The sequence below is a fragment of the Magnolia sinica genome, chromosome 10 (assembly GCF_029962835.1).
Source record: "Magnolia sinica isolate HGM2019 chromosome 10, MsV1, whole genome shotgun sequence".
NCBI classification, from domain to species: domain Eukaryota; kingdom Viridiplantae; phylum Streptophyta; class Magnoliopsida; order Magnoliales; family Magnoliaceae; genus Magnolia; species Magnolia sinica.
This window is the reverse complement of record NC_080582.1, coordinates 5,737,669-5,751,217: the sequence shown is the minus strand read 5'-3', so window position 1 is coordinate 5,751,217 and position 13,549 is coordinate 5,737,669.

Sequence of the window (13,549 nt, the reverse complement as noted above, 5' to 3'; positions counted from 1 at the left end):
ATGGGACTAAATGGAGTTCCATCCGACCTAATTCCAACCTTTCCCATCCTCTCCAAATTCTGGATGGAATTGGACGGTGCTATCACACTTAATCCCATCTGTTACCCTGGGCCAAATGCCCCCTTATGATTCTCATTGCAGGCTAGACACCATTTCAAATGAAAGCAGAATATGTGGACCCCACCATGTGAATAACTGAATATTAGAATAGGAGGTGTGTTGGGCGCCTGGCTGCATGGGATGTGGTTTGGCTAGTGACCCCAAAGCCAGCCAGCTAGCTGGGTCAAGGCTCTATGCGTCCCAACATGATGTATGTGCTTTATCCATGCCGTCCATTCATTTTTCTAGCTTGTTTTAGAGCTTAAGCCCAAAAATCAAGTATATCCAAATCTAATTTGTACCACACCATAGGAAAGAGTGGGGATTGAACACTTACTGTTGAAAACATTTTAGGGGCCACAGAAGTTTTGGATCAAGCTGATAATTTCTGTTTTCTCTTTATCCTGGTCTCTGTGACATTATCAACAGGTTAGATGTCAAATAAACATTATAGTGGGTGCTAGGAAGATTTTAAAGGTGGACATTCAATCAACATTGTTTTCCTGTGGTGTGGTCCACCTGATATTTGGATCTTTCACATTTTTTTAGTTCATGCCCTAAATTTACTTACAAAATGGATGGACAGCGTGGATAATACACATACATCATGGTGGGACACACAAGGCTTTGACACCAGTTGGCTCTATTGGGGTCACCAGCCAAATTGCGTTCGGCTGTACTACAGATAGTTCTTTGGGTCTTCAGATCCTTCTTGGAAGGATTTGAAGGGTTTTCTCATCCCCAAGTTGAAATCCTTGTTTTGTGTTACAAGCATTTTAATTTCCACTAATCATTTATTCATAGAAAATGCTTTGATTAGTTCTATAAGGTTAGTATATATGTTTCTTTTCCTTCATTGAGCGTGTAGGAAACCATTGGATGCTTACCAACAGATTGTTTTAAATCCACACTTGAACCCTAGTTGAATGGATTGGCCTGGTTTTGAGGCCAAATCATCTACAAGCAGAGCATCCCATTGACCTGTGGGCCACAGAGTTGAATCGTGCGATTACACAATTCATCTAATTCGATATACAGATCGCTGTCCATCAGACCATTGAGTTGGCCCAATCTTTAGTCTGGCAGCAGTTGGGCCATTTTTGTTAATCTGATGGTCCTTTGCAAGAATTCGGAACGCGGTCAGCTTTAGTATGAATGGTTAAAGAGATAAGGGTTTTAGTTAAAATACAATTTCAGGAGATTCCTTAACACAATTCATTCTATTTCTACAAGTATTGTTTCGAAAAGAGGGAGAGATTGATGAGTATATTTTGAATGAAGTGAAGATTTCCTCTAGAGTGCTGTGAAATCGCAACCTGCTGATGGAATTTATGAAAATAAATAAAAATAAATAAATACAAGACAGTTGCTTGACTAGGAATGTAGGGCAGATTAGGACGCACCATACGTGGAGATGAGCATTGTTGAGACGAGGATATCGAGATGGATGCGTGCGAAGTTCTGTGAAGAAAGAATGAAGACCAAAGGCAAACAAAAGCAGCATTAGCATACAAGTGGGACTCAGTTAATTATGTTGGAAAGCTAACCAAAATGGTTCAACCATGTGGTGTGGATGCCAGATATGGCCTGTAAGAAGGGAACTTTGATTATGGTTGAAGGGAGCCTGAAAAGAGGATGAAGGGTAGGAAAGCTGGTTGAGGCCTGTGATGAAGATAATGAATGGAGATTATGATGCCGGCTGAGAGCCTATTTGGACCGTGGCATCTTCGATCAAATTTCAGAACTGATGCAGCCTGCATCAGCCCAGCTCACAGTTTATCTGAACTCTGGCACAAGATGACTTGACTCGGCAAATTCAACTCGTTCACACTAGACTCGATCTGAACTGAGCGAACCGAATAGCCTTCATCCCATCCAAACTCAAACCGAGTCGAGTTCCGGTTACCTAGTAACTCGACTCGACTTGACCCAAAATTCAACTCGGTATTGACTTGACTTGATCCGAAACTCGAATCAGGTGTGTGTGTGGGTGTGTGTCTGTGTGTGTGTAACTCAGATTTAACATTTCACGGAGAGGCTGCAATTTTGTCCTGACTTGGTACTTGAGACTCGGTCGGACTCCGTCCAGATTAGTTCAGGCCAGACCCGGATTCGGATTAGGTCAGGTAAGCTGGACTCAGTAACGAGTCGGGTCGAGTTTGGGTCAGGTCTATTCAAAACCGGATCAAGTCAGATCAGGCGCCCTAACTTGGTCCAACTTGACTCAATGCCCAGCTCTAGCTATGGTTGATCAACATTACTGCCAATAGGACGGATGGTCCTGATAACCCCACGTGGGCCGCATTCAACAAGATATGCTGGATCAGTGTGAGTTACCACCCCAAAGTGGTGCAGTCAAATAGCGTAATCTCACCAGTGATTGATTAACCTGTGATGTTGTGCAGCTTGTGCTAGCCTTAACCATCAAATAGAATAAATAATTCATGTATACCTAGCTAATTGGAACTAATCTTGTTCACATAAGCCAAAACATGTCTTTTTCTTTTGTGTTTATTTCTTCTTCTTTTTGTTAATCCCTGTGTTGTTTTATAATAAAATCAATTGAGGTCTTGGGTCGCAGGCCAGCTTACCAACTAAAATATGTTATTATGCAATGCTCGAGTCGTGGAGCAAGCACGACTCATGGTTCAATGGTCTAAACAGTTGATATTAATTATCGGCTCCATGGTGGATAGTTGAGAAAGACAATGCAACGACATATCACAATTAACCAAGAAAAGGGAAAATATTATACAGCTTGTGTTGGGGATCACGGAAGCACACAATGATGGATCAAGAATAGCAATCAAAAGGTAATAAGCAAAAAAGAGAAGAACGCAACGATTTTAATGTCGAAAAACCCTTGCGGGAAAAACTGCTACACAAAGCGACAAATATTACCATGAAAGCATAAATTATAAAGAGAAAACGATTACCCAATTCGAACAACCTCGAATCTCACCCTTGCTACATAATTTAAAACTCTTGGACAATTTAGGAACTCTTAGAAATTTTTTCTCTCAATCCCGTTTACACCCACATATATAGCCTTGGGAAGAATCCCAAACGAAATCAGAAACAAATTTCGTAGATCCGTCAGATCTGCAAAAATTCTCACGAAATAGTTCAATGTCATTGACATTTAACCTTTGATGAATAAAAAAAACTGTCAAAACTATCTACGGACAAAACATGGATTTTCCAGAAATATTCAATTACTCGACCTAGCTTCGATGGCATCGACCGCTCCTCAATGTCGTCAAACACTCCTCGATGTCATCGAAAAATTGCACGAATATGTCCAACAACCAACAGAGGAAATCCAAGAAATACTTGATAGCATCGAGTTGACTATGATGGCATCAAAACCTACTCGATGACATTGAACCTGTCATCGACAGATTGTTGCATTACAGATTTAAGACATCTATCAACAACAATCTCCACCATGTCTTCAATCTTCAAGCATGTAGCTTCTTCTCATCTTTTCTTCTCGCTGTCTCGTATCATAGTTCCATCGACGCTTCTCGTGCACACTTTGTCCTCCTATTATGCCATCGTTAAGCCCGGAGAAGTCGCACAAAACTTAAACTTCTCTGCAGGAACTACCTTGGTGAGCATGTCCACCGGATTCACGCTCGTGTGAATCATCTCTACAGTCACACCTCCTTCTTCAAGCACCTATCAGATAAAGTGGTGATGAACATCAATGTGTTTAGTATGTGAGTGATAAATAAAATTTTTAGCCAAATTAATCACGCTTTCGCTATCACAATTGACTAACACGGCCTCCTATTAAAGCCCCAACTAATTTATCATCCCTCTCAACCAAACACCTTCCTTGAATGCTTTGGTCACCGCATATACTCAGCTTTGGATGTAGAAAGAGCTACCACAGACGGAAGCTTCGACATCCAACTGATTGCTCCACCCGCTAGCACAAACGAGTACCCTTAAGTCGACTTTCTAGAATTTATACTACCCGCGTAATTGAAATTCATATAACCTACTAACTTGACCCCTAATTTCTCAAAATATAAGACCTAATCTTGCATACCTCAAATGTATCCAAGTAGCCATGTCACTGTTTCCCAGTGTTGATTTTCGTAGTTAGACATGTATCTGCTAACAACACCAACTGCATGTGAAATATCCGATCTAGTACAGACCATGGCATACATCAAACTGCCCACCGCATTCAAATAAGGCACACTTGACCGGCAGTTAAGAAGATCGACGCTCTGCTTTCAACCCGTTTATCCAAACTGTTTGGGTTGGGTTTTTTCAAGAGGCTTCCCGACTTCATAAACATAAAAAGCCGTGTAAATCATAAAAGACTAAAAATATTCCTTTAATAATCAACTAAATCAAATTCAGTTTATGAATTGAAATCAAACTCCCATCTCGCTACAGCTTCACCTCTTAGCCCTCTGTTTAGCCACACATAGGCATGATTTACTTAAAAATAAAAAGAAATATACATTAAACTACTAATCACATTCAAATCTCTCGGCTGCACACTACCAAAAAACCTCCTCCTTCCCGTTTTTCTTCCTTCCCTTTATAGAACTCGTCCGAGCCGAAGTCTTCCGCACAAGAGATCGTGTTGGAGTCGGAATAAAACAAACTTCTGATTGTCCAAAATCAGAATCGGACTTCTTGGTGGTGGTCACGGCTCCTGATGAAGTTTGAAAGGTTGAAGTGAGTCGTGTGGGGAACACTCACCACTTGGATTCGCCTCGGCCTGGTTGTAATGCGCCCATTGAATTGCAACTCACCGTCCATCCCGCATTTAATGGTTATGATCTTTCAGCACCCGAGTATAGAGACTTTGATCCCAAGTTCGGATTGTCGAAATGAGGCGCGAGTGGGGTCCACATCGAGCGCCCACCACGGACTTCGGGTTAGCTCGATTTTTGACCGAACTCTCCGTCCGTATCGTGCACATGTACCCTATGTACATGCAATGTACATGTGTCCTCCACCTTTGTTAGAAATTTATCCATTCATTTTATCTATGTTAACCAGATATCCGGCGGGCCCCACATAATGATTAAAGGGGTATCTATCCGCTGCCATTTCCAGGAGCTAATTTTACGTTAGCATTTATGGTCTTCAACCACGTATGGAGTTTTGCGTAGAGACCCTAGATCTTCAAACTTTTCGTTCACTTGAGCTTCAATTTCTCGATTTTCTTAGATCCTTGAATATAGGGCTACCACCTAAAAATTATAGTTCCAAAAGTGTTGACCACCTATATGAGAGTTATACGAACGACAATAATTGTAATAATAATAATAAAAGAACAACTACCAAGCAGTAAGAAGCTGAAGATCTATTAGGCGCTCTGAGTGCACCACCGACTGGTTTTATTCCTGAGTTATCCGCATATGTCAAATAGGATGCATCAAACGCCAACATAGTGAAGAAATATCCCCAAGATTGTTACTTGTGACATTTTAGTGATTAGCAGGTTCACAACAAATACATATTCATACACTTAAGCATGTTATCTTTAACGCACAACCACTAAGCAAGTTACACATGTTATCAACACAACCAAACACAAGTAACGGTGACATAAGAAACAAATAAATTTCTAATCTATTTGGTAAATATATTAATACTATAATGAAATGATGCATGCTCCTTATAATCTAACACTCCCTCACAAGCGACTTTTACACCTATTTCGCAAATGCTAACACTCACTAACAAGTAACTCCAACGTGAAATCACAACTTATCCTAGTATATGCAGGATTTTCCAAGTTATTATTAGTTCCACTTCATACAACAGGTTGGCAAAGCCAGTATACCGCCATTATGTCACGAGTCATTATTCGTATCATGTAGTTCGTTGCAGCACGTGGTGACTCCTCACCAGTGTCCCTTGATCCAGATTTAAGGCATCGACAAGGTACAGGTCATCACCCGATACCGAGTATAAACTATTAATTTAGAAGAGTGAGCTTGTCACTCAAAACTAAATTAACACGAAGGAATTGGCTCGTCACCCAATTCCATTCACGCCCGGTTGTTAGAATAGTACTCTAGTACGGTACTATCGACTGAGTAATTTGACGGGGGTTGTTCGAAAAAAATTCTATCACTTCTATCAGTGCTCAATGATCACTATGGGGAGGCTCGTCACCCCAGTATAGGCCGACAACTCGAACTCGGTGTCCCATATCACCATTCTCAGCTCATGAGTATTTGGGGATGGTTATGGGTAGACTAAGTCAATGGTAACAATGATATCAAAGATTCTATTGAATGTTATACAATCACCAAGCATAAGAATGATTGAACTTACATTAAACTGATACGATCGATTATAGAGGACATCTGATAAATCAACATTGGGTGCCAGGCATCCTATGTAGCTCCAACTACTGCCGATAGTTTGCATTCAACTTTAGTCGGCCATATAAGCTTGGGATAGCCATCTTAAAGTGGGCTATCCACACATTTAAATAATTTAAGGAGCTCGATCCACCACAACAATAATTTAATCATATTAACATTTTTAAGTATTTAACATCTAAGCATTATAATATTAAGAGTTTCATGTCATTCTGGCATTTCATCGAGCATGTTATAAACCAAATAGAAAACAGACACATTTATTTATTCTAAAATGTCAAGTAGAAGCTTGAGGGTAGATCTTCACCTTAGAATCGAAATTCTCGACTCAGATGTACCCCTATCATCATGAATTTGGGGAAAAACACTTCAAACCTAAATTACAGTACAAGACTATCATTAGTGATATGAATTTACTCCTAATGAAATGTTAAATAACGAATTATGACTCAACTAACTCGATTGGAATGATCCCTCAACTTGGTTCGACGAATCATATCATGGAATCTGTGCGCAACCGAAACCCTAACAAAATCGAGCCCGAGTACGGCTCCCGCAAGAGTATGGACTGCTCCAATCGATAATTGGAACTCAAAACCTTAACAAACTCAACCCTAACATTAGGGTTCGTGAGAATCGATAGAAACAAAATGGAGTTTCTAACCCTAATGGTTCAAAATGTAGGAAGTGAAAGAAAGAGACAGAAAGACAAGTAGAAAAATCTCTTACCTATTAAGGAGGTAAAGAATTTATCCTGAAATCGTCGGATTCTAGTTGTGAAAAATGTGAAACCGAGCGTAGAAGCGAGACCTTGCAAGATATCACGGCGATCAGATGACGACATCTAGCACCGCAGTCCGCCATTTCTCCATTCCCTCTTCTTCTTCTCTTCCTCTCTTTCTCTCTTTCTCTCCTTTACTAGGGAAAATTCGTATGGGGAGAGGGAGAATGAAATAAATGGGTATTTAGAGTGTTAGGTGTGGTGCAAATGATTTTAAGGCCTATGTTTCATTATATTAGTCTTATGGGGAGTTGTTTCTAATCTTTGGAGTCCATTATTAGGTGTAAGAGTCAATATACACCATAGGATAGTTGGCCCTAATGATGATCTACGTATGGGTATGATCGGCCCGCCATTTGGATGCATCAATAGACGAGCATGATCAAAAGTCAGTTCGACGGTCACTGATATGGTTGATTGAAGCCACGACTATATCGATATGTGTAAGATATTAATTTCGATTGTTGCCCTAAATTTGGTAATGATTTAACGGTCCAAAAGCCACAATTTGGGTAAAAACCGAATGTATTGAGCGATTCAAGGCATGATCTCAGCTCGATGTCCTGCGATGGACGTCAAGCCCATTAAGACGAATGTCTTATGTCTTTCTATAGTATCGAGTTTAGCGGCCCACTAACGAGTGATCTAGAATTTGTTTGGATAATCGGGGCATTTCTTGAGTGAATCAGGTAGCGAGATTTCTTATGCACAATGATTATGGTTTGAATTGACTAAGTTCATAATGTGGCCTATTCGCAACTAGGAGAAATAACGATTCGATCATAATCACCATAAACCATTGATTTTAAGTTAAAAAGATAATTTGCTCAGTTTGGTTTGTTAATTAAGAGTTGACCCCTAGTTGTCTCAACTTTGGGTAGATCTTTATTTATTTGTGGTTGTCTTGATCAGTCAGTGGTAGGTCGGATAGATTTGGGCCCTTTGTGAACAAATCACGAGGCTAAACTCGATGTATAAGTGATCGGGTGAATTCGTTGGCTTCATACGATTGATGAAGTAGATTTGTGCAGTTATTTACTGTTATCACCCACTTATAGGCTCACCTCGAGTGTAAGGGTTAGTAAATGACAATATAGGCTAGTTATATCGAAAATTTTCAATTTTTTTAGATATTCAAATTGGCAAAAATACAACTCAAAGCTTGAGGAGCATTAGCGCTCGTCTTCATACAACACATACCCATGCCAACTATGTTGCTGGTGTGTGGTACACCAGCGAAAGCGGATTGGCTGGCATGGTGTATGAAGAGCGCCGCTCCTCGAGTTATGATTTGTAGGAACAGTTCAAAGGAGATCAAACTTATATGGCCCCCAAAATGAAGTATTTATTATATCCACACCGTGCATCCATTTTTCAAGATCATTTTAGTTCTTAACTCAAAAAATTATTCATATCCAAATCTTAAGTAGAGGGGGGGCAATGATTCTCATTGTTAAAACATTTATAGGGCCCACCATGGTGTTTATTTTCCGTGCAACCTATTCATCAGGTCACGTATACCGGGATAAAGAGGAAAAAACCCCCACTGCTTTTTGAACTGTTCGTCTGACTTGATACTTGCATGTCTTATTTTTCGGCTCAAGCCTAAGGACAATCTAGCCAAATGGAAGGACAACTGGGATATAACACATACCTCACGATGGGACCCACATAAGTTGGTGACGTCAACTCACCAGCCATGTTGGTAGCGTATGATACACCAACCAATCCGCATCCCATTATATTGGGAACAAGTACTATAGACCTGAACCTAATCAATTGTCAGCCTGAACCGAAGCCCAGAACAGTTGACATAGGCCTTAAAGCTTGACCAGTCAGCCCAGCCAATGGACAACGACATTCTTGATCATGTGCCCTGACCACTGAAGTACCATCCTTTTGTGATTCCTGACTATCCCTATGTGCCCTTGAATTGCTCTCAACATGCATTTAGATGTCCTCAAGGTGGCATCTAAAATATCGTTCATGAAGGGTTGCAGGCTTGAACAGCTTTGTTCCGGTGGTCCGCAGGACTCATGTACTCATTGGTTACGGTGGAAACTATCCACCAGAGCCAAAGACCGCATGTAATATCAAAAAATTTCAGGTCGTTGGATGACCCCAACACTCGGACAAGTAAACAACCTGCATGAAAGCAAGGCCAACAATTATTAGGACGTGGACTGCGCCATACCCCTACCATCTCCAGCTGGGAACGGGCATGAGCTTTGAGTGGCCACTGTGATGTATGGATCTTATCCACACCATCCATCAACTTTTTTTGTATCGTTTTAGGGTACATGCCTAAAATTGAGGCAGATACAAGGCCCAAGTGGACCACACCACAGGAAGCAACAGTGATAATGATTCTCATCGTTTAAACTTTTCTAAGACCCACGGTGATGTTTATTTGCTATCCAACCTCGGATGAAAAGAAAACACAAATATCAGCTCCATCCAAAACTTCGGTGGCCCCCAATAAGTTTTCAACGTTAAGAGTGTGGTCCACTTGAGCCTTGGATCTGCCTAACTTTTGGGCTTATGCCCTAAAATAATATCGAACAATAGATGAACAATAATATCACGGTTCTGCAGGTGATCTCAGCACCAGTCAGCTAGCTGGTGTCAAGGCTTTGCGGGTCCCACCATTATATGTGTTTTATACACTATCTATCCGTTTTGCCAGCTTATTTTAGGCCATAAACCCAAAATGAGGTAGTTCCAAAGCTTAAGTAGACCACACCACACGAAATAGTGGGGATTGAATACTTACAATTGAAAACTTCTTAAGGGCATAAGATGTTTTGGATAGAGATGATATTTGTGTTTTCCATTAATGAGGTGACCTAATCAACATGTCGATGACAAATAAACATTACAATAAACCTAAGAAATTTTTAACAATGTGAGTTTAATCACCACAGTTTCATGTGGTAAACATGAGATTTAGATGTACTTTATTTTTCGGCTACCCTACCAAGATAACCGATTGGCCACTTTTCCTGCCACCAGCCCGGTTTGGTAGTCAGTGCTCTGTGAGCCCCTCCATGATGTATGCGTATCATCCACTCTGTTCATCCATTTGTATAGATTATTTTAGACTTGATTCCAAAAATGCGAGGGATACAAATCTCAGGTGGACCCCACCACTAGAAAACAATACTAATTGGATATCCACCATTAAAATCCTCCTAAGGTGTACTGTTTATTTGACATCCAATCTATTTATTAGGTCATACAGACCTAGATTGAGGGAAAAAACAAAGATCAGCTTGATCCAAAACTTTTATGGCTCCCAAAAAGTTTTTAATAGTCAACGTTCATTCAGCATTGTTTCTTGTAATGTGGTCCATTTGAGATTGGAATATACCTTATTTCCAGTCTAATATCATAAAATGATTTAGAAAAATAGATAGACAGCGTAGACGAAACACATACATAATGATGGGCCCACGGTGTACCAACCACCGGCCATTGGCAGGTGGCAGGGGAGTAGCCGATTGGTTTTCCCCTACGAAATGGATTAATGCGCGAATAAAACACATACATCTTCGTGGGTCCACGTAGCTTTGGCACCAGCTAACTGGCTGATGTTGGGGTCACCAGCCAAACTGCGTCCACCACTAGAAAACCACGTAATGGACTTGGTCAGTCATCGACGCGACATTGTGCTGCACGTCAAGCGGATTGGCTGGTGTACCGTGTACCACACACCTGCTATATAATGTGCGAAGACGAGCAATGACGCTCCTCGAGCTCGAGTTGTAAGTTACATGGCCCGCACAGTTATATATTTGTTATATCTACATCATTCATCTATTTTTAGAGATCAGTTTAGAGCATTATCCAAAAAATGAATCATATCCAAAGATCAGCTGGACCACACCACAAATAGCAGTGGAGATAATGATTTTCACCGTTAAAAATTTTATAGGGCCCACCATAACGTTTATTTTCCATCCAATCCGTTCATAAGGTCACAAAGACCTGTATGAGGGGGAAAAAAATTCATATTGATCCAAAACTTCTATGACCCCAAGAAGGGTTTCAATGGTAGACATTCAATCTCCCACTGCTTTTTGTAGTGTGGTCCACTTGATAGTTAGATCTGTCTTATTTTTTGTCTCAAGCCTTAAGACGAGCTCGCCAAATGGATGGACAGCTTGGATATAACACATACATCATAATAAGATCCACAAAACTTGTTAAGGTTATATAGATGGTGTGAGGTACACCAGCCAATTCGCTTAGGGAAAAAGAACGATTTGGGTCCAGTACCAACGCAGGTTGTTAAGGAATACGAGATCCAACAAAAACAAAAGGGAAGCAAGTTTTCCTGGTGTCTCCAGGCAAATTTGTTCTACGAACCCTATCATAATATAGGTGTTATATTCACATTGCCATCTGTTTTCAGATATCATTTTAGAACATGAGCATAAAAATATAACAGATTCAAAGCTCAAGTAGACCACATCATAGGAATCAATGAAGATTGGATGCTTACAGCTGAAAACTTTTTAAAGGTCTCCAATGTTTTGGATTGAGTTTATATATATATATTTTTCCCTACATCTAAGGTTATGTGACCTAATCAACACATTAGATGATGGTAAATAAACATTACAGTGGGCAAATTTTTAACAGTGGGAATTTAATCACCACTGTTTCATGTAGCGTGATCCACGTGAGATTTAAACTTATCTTATTTTTGGGATCATACCTAAGCCCAAAAATGAACTTACAAAAATGAATGAACAACCGATGAAACACGGATCAGCCAAACTCGCTTAGCGTATTACGTGTTACCCAGGTAACACATTAGTGGATACTACCCTTACACTAGGGCCCATCTTATTGATGTGTTTTATATCCATGCCATCTGTCCATTTATCTAGCCCACTTTAAGATGTTTTGTCAAAAATTAAGTAGATCCAAATCTCAAGTAGACCACACCGTAGGAAACAGTGGTGATTGAACTTATACCATTAAAAACTTCCCACGGCCCACTATAACGTTTCCTTTCCATCCAACCTGATGATAAGATCAATTCGGCAAAATATAACTATCATCTTGATCCAAAATGGTTGTGGCTAATAAAAGGCTTTTAATAGTCATTTACCACTATTTTCAATTGTATGGTCCACCTAGGATATAGATCGGCTTATTTTTTGGGATCACATCCTAGAGTAAAAACGGATGGGCAACATGGATATATAAATAAATGAATAAAATAAAATAAAATAAAAACACGGTAGAGGTGGGTCCCTCACGTTATTAGTAACACCTAATCCGCTCATAGTAAAATAACATTTAATCACTTATTGACGAAAGCCGATTGCGACTTGCCCCCGCGTGGACCATAATCCATCCAGGAAAGGATTTGTGGGTCCCATTGTGATGTATGGGTTACATCTATTCCATCTATACATTTTTTCAGATCATTTTAGAATATAGACTTAAAAATGAAGTAGATTGAAAGCTCAAGTGGACCACAAAGTGGGGATTGAACTCTCACCATTAAAAACTTCATACGAGGAGTGGAAGTTTTAGGTCAATCTGATATTTGTGTTGGCAAATAAACATCAGGATGGCCATTAAGAAAGCTTCAACCGTGAGTTTCAGTATCTCTCCTGCTTCTGCGGTGCAGTCCACCTGATGCGTCCCAACGTGGAAATTGGATTGAGTATCCAAAAATGAGAGGGATATAAATCTCAGGTGGACCACACCACACAAAATAGTGGGGATTGAATACCAACCATAGAAAACTTCTTAAGGGCCTCAGAAGTTTTGGATCGAGATGATATTTGTGTTTTCCCTTTATCCATAATCAGGTGACCTAATCAACAGGTTGGATGACAAATAACCATTACAATAAATTAACCACACCACATGAGAACAATGTGATTGGATATGCACCATTAAAATCCTCCCAAGGCCCACTGTACTGTTTATTTGACATCCAATCTATTTATTAGGTCATAAAGACTCGGATGAAGGGAAAAAACAAAGATCAACTTGATCCAAAACTTTTATGGGCCCGAAAAAGTTTTTAATGATCGAAATTCATTCAACACTGTTTCCTGTAATGTGGTCCATTCGAGATTGCAACATACCTCATTTTTAGTCTCATACCATAAAAGAAAAATAGATGGACGGCATGGATAAAATACATACATCATTGTGGGGCCCACAAAGAACCAACCACCAGCCATTGCCTGGTAATGGCTGGTGGTAGGGGGAGTAGCCCATCTGTTTCCCCCTACCAAATGGATTAATGCGTGGATAAAACACATGCATCATGGCG